The 12548-nt window shown below is 45.3% G+C and overlaps 1 protein-coding gene across 2 annotated transcripts in view; it reads left to right on the top strand.

The window, feature by feature from the left end:
• Positions 1-2311: 2311 nt before the first annotated feature.
• SUSD6 (sushi domain containing 6) overlaps positions 2312-12548 on the top strand; it is an 80895-nt gene continuing 70658 nt past the window's right edge. Inside the window, exon 1 of one of the 2 annotated variants that reach the window (XM_061463251.1) lies at positions 2312-2529. The gene's annotated coding sequence lies outside the window, so the exon portion shown is untranslated. Of the gene's footprint in view, positions 2685-12548 lie in introns of both variants that reach the window. The other variant, XM_061463250.1, reaches the window with a different exon arrangement.

Below are 12548 nucleotides of genomic sequence, written 5' to 3'. Positions count from 1 at the left end.
ATGGGGATCTATCAAGGCATGCAGAACAGCCCATGTTTGCTGCGCTAGAAGAGTTGCTTTGTATTGCTGTAAAACAGAGCTTCTCCAGCCCAGACTCCCCTACCACCCTACTGCTGTGGGTTTGCTAAGGGGGCTGGGGTGAAATGTGATGTGGGGCACCCCACTATCCCATGTATGAGCTGCTGTCTTCCCCCAGCCCCCTGCCACAAGCTGCAGACTGACACAATGCCTATTGGCATCTCTGCCAGGAAGGAATATATTAATGGGCTAAGAGTCGTGCAATAGTAATACTCCTCCTGTGGAATAAAAGCAACATCCATAAACAATAAGAAATTAATTGTTTAATCAGATGGGGCTGCACAAAATAAGCATGCTTTGACCTTCCGATGAAGTTTGGCAGCATTCATGCTTTAAAATTTATGCTACCCAAAATTGAAAGTTTCAGTTCATTATTTCTTTTCATATCTGTTCAAGCAACCTGAAAGACTTTGACTATCAGGAAAATTGTGCCAAAATACCTGCATTGAGACCATAAACTTTTTTGCCTGAGGGAGAGGCACGCTGGTGCTGGCACCTCCTGATCTTCCTTTATTGACATGTAATAAAAGGAAAATATTTCACATCCCCATTCAGAAGCTGGAGCCTGAAAAGAGTGGAACCAGTAGGTCACAGGTTCTGGACTGTGAAGAGAGAAGTACCTGTCAGTTGCATTTACTTCATCTGAAACATCGTCTGTTGGCTAATGCCGGAAACAGAATATTGGATTAGACAGATCAGTGGTCTGGTGCAGTATAGCAAATCCAATGTGAAAAGCATTACTTTATGTCTGTATGATACTTTGGACATATAATCTGTAAATTCTGATATTTATGATTCCACGATAAACAAAAAAGCAAGCCAGATACATTAGTGTATCTGAGGCCTCAAAGTGTCCTAATCCAGTTATAAAGAGAGGTATATATAAATAAGAATTAGGGAAATGAGGTATAACATAGAAATTAAAAAGTACCTCTAAATATTTAAAAACTTTAAATAGTTGAACCCAAAAATGTGAACCAGCCCCCGTGAGAGACCAGTTTAGTGAGGATTTGCCAGGAGTTGCAGTTTTCTGTGCGCATTAACGCCATGAGCAGAGGGAGCAGGGTGGCAGCCTCCTTTTAGAGGTACGTGGGTTTCTGAACTTCTCTCCAGGTCCAGGAGAGCTGCACCAATGGGTCAAACCAGAGCAAAATGCAAAGGACAGAGTGAAAATATTGGCTCGTGTCCGAGGTTTCACAAAGAGAGCAGCTGTGTGAATTGGTAAGTCTGTGTGCAGCTCTGACTCCCGCTCTCTCCCTTCCTGCCTCCAGGCATGTTTTCCGGGTGACCATGTAGGTTTTTCCTGCTTTTTGTTTTTGAAGTGCTTTGCAAGAGGAGTGTTTATAGGAAATGTTTTGTCATGTGCCATATTCATCTCCTGCATCCGATCAAGTGGTGGTAAGCCAATTCTATAGCCTGTTATGGGCTTTTACTCGGAACGACCAGTGTGCTTTTGCAGAAAAATAGGAAAAGTAAACTTCCCTCCACCTTTCCAGTAGGAGCTACGTTTGCCTCCCCCAAGAAGGAGAACAGATCACTCTCCATAGTGAAATGTGAGTAATAGAGCAGATCTCTAGAAGGTGTTAATTCAAGGAAGAGAAAGGAAAGCAAAGAGATGCTTCGTGGTTGGACAGAGCTTTGGGTGACACGGTTTAGTGTGCGGTGTCCCTGCCCATGGCAGGGGGGTGGCAGGGGATGATCTCAAGGTCCTTTCCAACCCAAACCATTCTGTGGTTCTGTGATCTCGTCTCCCGCGCCGCTCGCAGCAGGCGGAACGGCAGCGCCCCGCAGCGCCCCCCACCGGCCGCACCGCGAGCGGCCGCCACGCGGCCCCTTTAAGGCCCGCCCCGCCCCGTCCCGGGAGCCCGGCCGGCGGTGTGCGCGGGGCGGGGCCTGGCGGGCGGCGGCGGCCGGGGCGTTGGGCGGGTGAGACGCCGGGGCGGCCGGGGCGCGCGGCCGCCGACCTTCAGCCCCGCCGCTGCGGCAGCGCTGCCCCGCCGCCCCTGCACCCGGCACCGTGCCTCGCCCCGCGAACCGCCGCCGAGCTGCCCGGTGAGCTGCCGCGAGGGGAGGGTGGTGGGGCTCGCACCGCGGGCTGCGCCGCTGAGGAGCCGGCGGGAGCGCGGGCAGCGGAAGCGTCCTGGCTCCGGCGTGGGTGGGAGCGGAGGAGCGCGTCTCGGACGCCGAGTGAGGCGGAAGGTGTTTCCGACGCTTAACCCGGGCGCGGGGGAGAGCGGCCCCCTCCGGGAGAGGGAGAGACCCGCCCGGCGGGCGGCCCCTGCCCGCGTGGCGGGGGGACGGCGCCCGCTTCCCTCGGGGCCGCGGCGGGGCTGTCCCGCCGGGGCTGTTGCGTAACGTCACCGGCGGTAGCGGCTTCTCGCCCTCGTCACGGCGGCGTGTGGCCGGGGTAGCGGCAGCGTTGGGCTTCCTCCGAGGGCTGCGGGCTTTAAGGTGTGTAGTTAGGCGTGTGGATCCCCCCTTGGTGTGGGGAGAACCGCTGGGGTTTAAAACCCCCGGGAGTAACAGCCGGGAAATGTTCCCTGCTCTGTGTTACCTTTAGGACGGCTTACGGGTTCTTGGAGAGACGCGAAGTGTCCGGGAGCAAGGTACGGGTGAAGGCACTGCTGCAGATGGTCTGACGTGGGAAACTTTGTGTTCGTGAGGGCTTCATCTTTGCTTTCTTATTTACGGTGCTCTGACGGCGCATGGAGGTCAGACCTCCCCTGGCAGCTGCCTTCACACATGTGCAGTGCCTAGGCTGAGCTTGTATGTGTGTAACGAATCTATCCTAAATCCCTCGGAGGACCTGGAACTCAAAAATAGCCACGCCGGGCTTTTGAGAACTGAAAAGCAGTAACTGTTGTAAGTACCCCTATAATTGAGTAAAAGAAAAGGAGTAAAAGATGAAAGAATACCGTAATAAATAGTTCTTATTTCTAAATGTACTTAATGCAAGCAGTGACACGTTGGGTTTGGTGTTTTGTTTTTTTTTTTTGTTTCATCTTTTTAGCATTCTTTTAAGCAGATTAATGCAAATACAGTAGTTTCAAGTGGGTTTATTCTCAAGGGTTACATCGTTGGGAATGGACTTGGATCTCGGTGTAGTTACCGTAACAGGTTTTGTTGGGTGGAAGGAGGTGAGAGGAAGTAAACATATGAACTAAAAATATCCTGAAGCTGCCTTTGGAATGGTCCAGAGCTAAACTGAGCTGATGGGCGCAGAGGATTTTGCACTTGTCAGGTTGCACTTCCTAGTGGCTTTTTGTGTGTATTCCCATAAATGCTATTATGTAATGGTGCTCCTCTTGGCAGGAATCTATTGTCACCGTAATTCTTGAGGTTTCTGGAGCAGTGCAGCTTGTTCGGGAGAGTCGTTGTCAGAATAATGGAAAGAAGAGTTCTTAATAGGAGGTTTTAACCTCTTTAATTTTTCATTCAGTAGGACTAAGCTCATGACATCTGGATCTGATCCAGAGTATCTTTACTGTCCTCTGTTGTTCAGCTTGTCTTTCTCTTCTCCTAGACTGCCCTACAGGTATCAGGCACCAGCTTGCCTGCATCCTGCATCAGAGTTGGGAAGACATTGCCTCTTTCCTGTAATAACAATTTTTATACTTCTTTTTTATGCGGGTTCCCCTCCTCCTCCACCCCCCCCCCCCCCCCCCAAACAGAAGCAGAAGTGAGATAGTTCTTTTCAGAGTACTTAACTGTTGCTTAGATAAAAATACTTGAGATAATGGGAAAAGGGGACTCTCCCATCCTGCATCTCCAGTTAGAACTTGTCTGTATACATCAAAGGGAGGCAAAATGCCTGAGCAGAGGGAGAATTTGCATATTAAATACCAGTGCAGTAAGGATCAGTGCTTTTGTGTCTGCAGTTTGTCGTTTATTTCATCCACTGCCTTCAGGTGTCTGTTATAAATCTCTTTGTAAGTCTGCCTCCTTTTCTTCTTTTCATGCCACGCTATTTCTGGGGGCATACTTCTATGCAGAGAGAATAATTCTTTCCAGTGTTGTAATCTGGTGGTCAGTTGTGGCACTGGCAGTTTTACAGCTGTCACTTCTGTCTTTTTATAACTTGAATGTTGTTTCTGGTAGTGATTCTGTAAGCCAAACTTGGAGAAGAAAGGAACTTTTTTTTTCTTGTTTGGAATTTCATCTGCTCACCTAAATTGGCTTATCCTGTTACATAAATGACTGTTTTATGGACCACTGGAGAAGAGAGTACAGTCTGAAAGTAGTATGTAGTAGTATGTTTCTTAAAGGGGCCACTGGGATGAAGGAAGTGTGCCTGAAAGACCTGTAACCTAATCAAGCTTTTAAAATCAAAGATAACTGTTATCGCTTTATGGTGTTGCATCTCATTGTAGAGCAGAGTAGCACATGACAATGATGCCATAACCTGCTCTTAGACAACTAGTCATAAAAAGGCAGATGCCCTCATGTTCCTGTTTGAAAGTCTTTTTATGCGCAGATGCTTCAGTGAGATCTGTGTATGGGGAAGTACTGACCTGGAGGCTGTAATTTCTCAGCCGCAATATTACTGTAGCACAGACTTTGGTTCTGTCACCTTTTCTCTGCTTGTCATGCAAATTGACCACACGTGGTCTGTGAGGAGGGCCTGATGTCCTTGAGTTGTTCAGTGTACTGAAACAACAGTTTCCAGACAGTTGTCAGCAGAGTTTATATTTAGTGCAACATGTGGAGGTGCGCTGAAATGGCTGCTTGAGCTCATGGGCTGCCTGGGGAGTCAGCAAGTAGTGGTTACTGAAGTCATTAAATGTGTGTCCTGCCTGTGGTATAGTGATTTTTGATGCTATTAGTTCTGTCCTGTGATCGTGGTTGTTTTCAGCTATTTTATTCCTGCCTGGAGAATTGTTTCAGCTCTCAGGAAGAGCAGTCTCAGTGGTCTTAATCTCAGCTCCTCAGCTGTGCAGCGTTTTAGCTGGAGACTTGGGTTTCTGTGTCTGTGGCTGTTCCTGTTGCATCACTTCTGCTTTTTAGCAGCACTGCTTGCTCTCACCACAGCCATCTACTGCAATACCGCCTAAATACGTCTTTTGCTTATTTTGCGTTCATAAGAAAACATGTAGGCTGCTGGCAGCTGTCAGTTCAGGAAGGTTTGATGATGCACCCAGAGTCTGTCAGGCTACTGCTGTTTTCTACTCTTCCTTTAAAAGTTGCATCTCTTCCTGCTAACTTGAGATCCTCCCAGAGAAGCTCATTGCCTGCTGATACCTGCTTGAAAGGTCAGTAGCTTGGAAGCCTTGGTCCTGCACTTCCCAGTATGCACCCTATTGTGTGCTCTGCTTGGTACAAGGACTCCCCACAGCTCCCCTACCCTCTGAGCCACTTGTTGGCTGCTATAACCAGCTGATCCCAGCTGATCAGGCTTAGCTGGGTGAGAAGCAATCTTTCACTGGCAGGGCTGGGCTTTGGGGGTGGGGAGGATGCATCAGGGATTGAATTCTGCTTTAGGAGTGTGTAAATAGAAACATGAAGGCGTTTCCTAAAACAGGAAAAGGGAAAACTTAACCCATGTGTAGCAAAGATGCTTGCTCATAATGTGGTATTGGTTACAGTAGATTCCTCTTGCCAGAAGTACAGTAGTCTGTAATTACATTTACCTAGTTGTCATGACAAGCGTGATGTCTTTAGAAATGCCATCATACATGTTTAATCTCTCCAAAGAAGCTATCCTGGGTACAAATTGAATTACTTCAGATGTAACAATTTAACTCCTAGCACAGAGGGTAGTAGTTAGGGGCAGTAGATGACACTGATGTCTTTGCAAGTCGTTCTGTGTAATTTACCTGGTTTTGCTCTTCCATAGTTATGCAGACAGTATTTTCCTTGACTTTGACAGCAGGAAGTGGAAATGCTTCTATAAATTTCAGGAAGCAAACTTTTGTATGTAGCAAGAAATATTTTCACCCACCATTCACATGCTTTAGTTTTGTTATTGGGTAGTGGCAGTTAGTGCTCTCACAGAAAGCCTAGTATTCTCCCATGGCTTACTTTGTGATGCAGTCTGTAAACAGGGTATTTTCAGACTCAGCCTAGTGATGCTATAAGAGACTAGAGGAAGCCTGGCCTGTTGTTTGCTTACTTATTAATTTATTTTAAACTGTGATAATTCAAGACACTGTATTGAAGAAGTTCACACTGTCAAAGAGCTGCAGGACCAGAAGTTAGAGGCACGAAACCCCAGCCTCTTTCCCATTGCTTCAGTTGTCTTTTTGCCCCAGCTTTCTCTTTCTTCACCTGTGCACTGAGTGGTGGGCAGGCTGTGAAAGTGGAGTGTATGCTGAGACTCTTCTCCACTGTGCAGAGGACTGATGTATCATGTTGCTCTGGTGATTCCCTGAGAGGAACTGGTATCCTGGCAGCTACCCCACCCAGTAGTAAATATGCATCCTGGTATAGGTGAGTGTTAAGTGGAATGGGTTGGTCATCACCTCTGCAGCAGTAACTTTGTAGGCAAGGTAGAGTCCAGCTTTTGGAGCTGGTAGAGCAAGGTAGAAGCTTCTGGAGGCGCTTTTATGTTGAGAATGAAACCCTGCATTGTATTTCACTATAGACTAGAATGCCTTCCATTCCAGCAGCGTAAACTCGCTTAGGAGGAGGAGGAGCCATAGGAATGACTTCCTTGTAGATCCCTTAACTTTACTAGGCTGAAATGTGTACCATTTCAACCTCATGCTCAGAATTGAATCAGTAATATGCATGTCTGTTCATAGCTTCCTTAGCTTACACTTGAAAAGCTCCAGAACCATTTTGAAAACCTTAAAGTTGTTCACATTTTCCCTCAACTCCTTTTCCTCCTGCCCTGTAATTAAATGTTGCTGTGGTTTACTGCTTTTCTTTGTTTTTCCTTGTATTGGTTTAATAGGGTTTTGTAGTAAAATGAGTGGGAATTGAAAGAATGTCTGATTAAAACCAAGTTTGCATCTTGTTTGAAGACAAAGATAGATCAAAAGTTATGCTGGAGTATTGGATCTCATTCTGCAGGACTCTTAAGGGAGCACAAATTTTAAGAGGGAAATCCTCTTGATACATCATTCTTAAAAAAGAAAAGAAAATCTGTAAAAAAAACCCAAAGCAAATAAAAATACACCCCCCAATTTCTGTAAGTGAGCTTGAGAGTGGTGTTCTGCTGCTGCATAAAAATACGGATCTTTCAATAGCTAAACTTGCAACTTGTTTTTTCAACATTAGTTCTTAAAGGCACCTTGCTTTGAAAAGAGCTTTAGTTTGTATGTGTAGTTTTAAATACATAGATGACTGAAATACTTGACTGTCTCTGACCTATTTAACATGTTTGGGTTGTTTTTGGTTGTTGGGTTTTTTTCTTCTTGGTAAATAACTTCTGGAAAGTCTTCAAGAAGTAGGACTGAAGCAGCCCACACTAATACAATTACATTGTGGGATGTGCCAGATCTGCTTTGTTTATTGGAGCCCTGTTGTGCCAGTCACTCTCACAAGGCATTTTATTTGTTAGACCTAGTAAGGTGCTGTAATGTTAATTGAAACCCCTTTAAATGAGGGGTGGGAGGAAGGTGAAGGTGCATACTGGGTATGTGTTGCTCTTTTATGAGCCAAAAGGCAAAAGGAAGTTGATGTGCAGTGAAGGAGACTTACCAGTAATGCACGATTCTCTGCTCTGTGGGCATTCATTATATTTGAAAGTTAAGGCAGCAACTGCCTCCAGAATAGCCTGTGTACATTATCCTTCGGTACTGGTACACAGCCTGAGGAGGATCAGTTCTGTGCCAAAACACCAGCCTGGAAGGGTGATGACATCTCTGCTTTTCAAGAGAAGTGTCAAAATTGCAGAGCATTGTTCAGAGGGTATGAAAGCTTCACTTCTCCATCTGCCACCACATATGCCACAGGCAACCCAGTGGCCACATGTGGGTTCATCCTGAAAGGCTTTAAACCCAACTCCTCTCTGAGGGCCCCTCACTCCTTTTGAAAGTCCAAAAAGGGCATGCTGGGCATGCTGCTTGCTTCAGGAGAGGGAGGCTCCTGTTTTCCCCGTAAGACAATCTAGTAATACGTCTTTATAAAACTAAAGCATTAATGTAAAGAGCTATGTGATCCTGAAATGCTGCAAACTGGTTCTGTGGTGTGCAACAAAAATATGCCGGAGACTCATCACAGGCTTTGCCCCGGCTTTGTGAGCAGAATCTAAAACAACACAAACCTGCTATTAAAGCCCACCTCATGGGTCTGGGGAGCAGGGTTGTATGATCAGAGGTTGTCTCTTTTGTTTACTTTGTGATTATTTAAGTCGAATGAGAGACACAAAGAGGAGTTGCTAGGTTTACTTCTAATTTAATTAGCTGTGAGAACGTCCATCTCAGGTCTGTTTCTGGTGTGCTGTCTTGCAGGGCTTGCACAATTCTGAGACTGAAAAAGCTGTCATTTAAATGTGACAATGAAATGTTTAACAACAAAGGAGATGTTTAAGCAGGCTAGACAAAAATTCTTTTCAGCTGCACAGCTTTTACTTTCACTTTTGGATGACCAGTTTGCTCAGTTCTCTGTTTCTGTGCTTTCCAAAGTAGGGAAGATTACCTTATTAATAACTATTTTCTTATTAAGTCTTGGAATTTTTAATATTAATGCTGAATAAAAAGGCTGTGTGGGGATAAGATACAATAAAACATGCTCATGGTTCTTTTGGCACTATCACAGAATCCTAAGGGTTGGAAGGGACCTCAAAAGATCATCTAGTCCAACCCTCCTGCAAGAGCAGGGTAACCTAGAGTACATCACACAGGAACGTGCCCAGGCAGGCCTTGAATATCTCCAACGTAGGAGACTCCACAACCCCCCTGGGCAACCTGTTCCAGTGATCTGTCACTCTCACTGTAAAGAAATTTTTCCTGGTGTTCACATGGAACCTCCTATGCTCCAGTTTACACCCATTGCCCCTTGTCCTATCACTGGACATCACTGAAAAAAACCTAGCTCCATCATCCTGACACTCACCCTTCACATATTTGTAAACATTGATGAGGTCACCCCTCAGTCTCCTCCAAGCTAAAGAGACCCAGCTCCCTCAGCCTCTCCTCATAAGGGAGACGTTCCACTCCCTTAATCATCTTTGTGGCTCTGCGCTGGACTCTTTCAAGCAATTCCCTGTCCTTCTTGAACTGTGGGGCCCAGAACTGGACACAATATTCCAGATGCGGCCTCACCAAGGCAGAGTAGAGGGGGAGGAGAACCTCTCTTGACCTACTACCCACACCCTTTCTAATGCACCCTAGGATGCCATTGGCCTTCTTGGCCACAAGGGCACATTGCTGGCTCATGGTCACCCTCCTATCCACCAGGACCCCCAGGTCCCTTTCCCCTTCACTACTGTCCAGCAGGTCAGCCCCCAACCTGTACTGGTACATGGGGTTGTTCTTCCCCAGATGCAAGACTCTACACTTGCCCTTGTTGAATTTCATCAAGTTCCTCCCCGCCCAACTCTCCAGCCTGCCCAGGTCTCACTGAATGGCAGCACAGCCCTCTGGTGTGTCAGCCACTCCTCCCAGTTTAGTATCATCATCAGACTTGCTGAGGGTACACTCAGTTCCCTCATCCAGGTCGTTGATGAAAATATTAAACAGCCCTGGTCCCAGCACCGACCCCTGAGGGACTCCTCTAGTGACAGACCTCCAGCTAGATTCTGCCCCATTGACCACAACTCTCCACCTTCTTCCTTCCAACCAGTTCTTGATCCACCTCCCTACCTGATCATCAAGCCCACACTTCCTTAGCTTATCTATGAGGATGCTGTGGGAGACAGTATCAAATGCCTTACTGGAATCAAGAAAAACCACATCTACCGCTCTGCCATCATCCATCCACCTAGTTACTTGCTCATAGAAGGCTATAAGGTTGGTCAAACATGATTTCCCCTTGGTAAAGCCATGTTGGCTGCTCTTAATGACCCCCTCATCCTTGATATGTCTAGAGAAGTCACTATGGAAGTAAATTTCCATTCTCTTGTGCTTGAAAGTATGCAATATTTGTTTTTTGTGATCACTAGATCTTTATTTGTAGAAGTGCATGTGTGTATCTGATGGCTGGACTTACACAGATTAGAACTGCATTATTTTGGGTCGCATCTGAGAAGTTTCTATCCCATTGAAAAAAAGAATTTACAAAGTTTGAGTTTTCAGTGTTTTCAATAACACTCTGCTGTTTTTGAAACTGTGACCTGTTCTTATACTTGAGTAGTTTTGAATATCCTTTGTTTTGTAGGAACTTGTGCAGTATATCTCAAACCCACATCTGAATTTTGTGGTAATGTCTGTATCTGAAGCATAGCTGTGTCCTAAAAACATTGTGGAGCTGCTTCTACCTTTCAGCTCTTTCATGTAACAGAGTGCCATTCTTATCCCCTGTGTATTCATAGCTAATATGTGATTTTTTTGTGTGTTTTCCTAGGTGTGTGAATCAACTTACCGTCACTGAATCATCACTTTAATCATACTAACTTGACAACCATTGTATGCCAGCTTGTCTCAAACGGGTAAGATGAAAGCTAATACTTTTCCTGACGCTTTGCTTTAAACCCACATTTCATTCAAATGCTGTGACTTTTCTGTAGACTAAAGTCAGAATATGCTGCTGCCTTCCATGTTCTCCTTCTGCAGGGAGACAGCCACTTACTGTTATCATTGCTTCCTGTTTTGAAAGCTGGTGTTCTAAAATGTTGTTAGGGTCTGACTCTTTTGTAGCCATGCCTAAGCATTTTTTCTGGCACCTCTGTTAACCTGTTTTTCTGTGGGGTTCAGATACCGCAAGCTGTTTTTTACCTGGTGGTCTTTGCTCCCTTACTACTCCCTGATTTTGCTGTAGAAACTGTTGCGCTCTTGCCTTCCAGAGTTGAGTGTGTGGGATAAGCCATTTGCACTGTCTGAACTTTACTCTTGAGCAGAAAATGGTTTTGTTTTGATTTCTCCCTCTCCCAACACCCTACCTGCTCCCAAATGTTACCTTTGAAAACCTATCTTGCTTGTATATTTTGCTTTAGTGGTAAGAAACTACCTGGATATGTCTTCCAAAGAGCTAAACCTGTTTTTTGGTCCTCGTCCTTTTATCCCCCTTTAAAGAAGGGACGTAGATTGGGGGCGGGGAGGAAATCCCTCTAATGCTTTCAACAAGGTTATTATCCAGTGCTCTAGGGGAGTCCTAGTGCTGACGAACTAATGTGAGCTTTTGTTCTGATGCTAATCAGGATAGGGATAATTCTTCTGACTATGCCCTCTTCCCCTCAGATCCCTCTAGCAGCCATAAGGCATTAAGCTTCTTTGCTACCACTCTTGCTGTGCTGGCCTGTTGTCCTTGTTTCCTGCAACTGCTACTTAGAGTACACAGGTTTGAGTTTTGAGAGTGTCTTGTTAGGAGTGTCCATTTAAATCTTTCGAGATTTTTTGAGTGCTTCTGAGTGATACTTGTATGCTTCAGTTAAATAGGTATCTTAACTATTTCAGTGAATGTGTCTGTATTTTTTTTTTTTTTGTATTAAATAAAATACTTTTTGTTGCTGCAAGACACACTGGACTTGAATATACTGGTATCTTTTGTTACATGTTGGGACATGCGTTTGAAAGAATGCAAGTCAGCAGGTAGCTGCAACTTAAGAGGAATTTTTCCTTCTGTCTTTTCTTTCCTCCTTCCTTAGCTAAAGCAGACAAATATGGCTTCTCCAATGCTTTTAAATACTCTTAAAGAGACTAACTTCTGATCAGTAGTCCAAAGAGCTCTGGAAGCTCTCTAGGATGAATGTATATGTAACCTGTATATTGTTTTGTTTTATGCCAATGATCTGCTCCCAGTCTAACGGTGAACTGCACAGCAGTAGAGAGAGGCGCTTGAAGCCTAGGTACATAGGGAAATACGACTTTGCATGTAATATAATACGCACACACAAAAAAAGCCCGTTAAAACTGTAAACTTGTGGTTGTGGAGAAGGGGTGGTGGTGAAGATATAGGTTATGTCTGACGTGAAATGATTGCATCAGAAAAAGCTGTTAATAATGTCTTGCAGATCAGAAAAGGAAGAGGTGAAATGTACTGAGTTAGCCTCTTTAGCCTTTCCTTGGCAGTACAAAGCTGATGAGAAGCTCATCCTTGTGCTTCTAAAATCAGGTCTTCTAGTACAGGCATTTAGTTTGTGAGAGCGGGCTCTCTGAGGATAGATTGTGGCAATCTTCCATGGATAATCTGTCCTGAGTCTGGCTGAGCTGGCCTTCTGGTGAATTTGTAAGCGAGTTTACAGTCTTTCACTAGGCACTGTTTCTCTGGGCAGGGTGGCTGGAGACCCTGCTTAGTGTCAGCACAGAATAGAGGGATAGAAGGGATTTAGACAAGTTAAAGATCTTCCCTAGAAGACAGAGATTGTCTGAGTGCATCCATGCAGCTAGCATCTGCATATCAGAGCAATGCTCTTGTAGTGTTTCATTTTG

Source organism: Pezoporus flaviventris, unplaced genomic scaffold (genome assembly GCF_033815535.1).
Source record: "Pezoporus flaviventris isolate CSIRO_AGI_PZ_B2104156 unplaced genomic scaffold, CSIRO_AGI_Pfla_v1 ptg000036l, whole genome shotgun sequence".
In the NCBI taxonomy this organism is placed as follows: Eukaryota; Metazoa; Chordata; class Aves; order Psittaciformes; family Psittacidae; genus Pezoporus; species Pezoporus flaviventris.
This window is presented reverse-complemented; position numbering and strand designations above follow the sequence as displayed.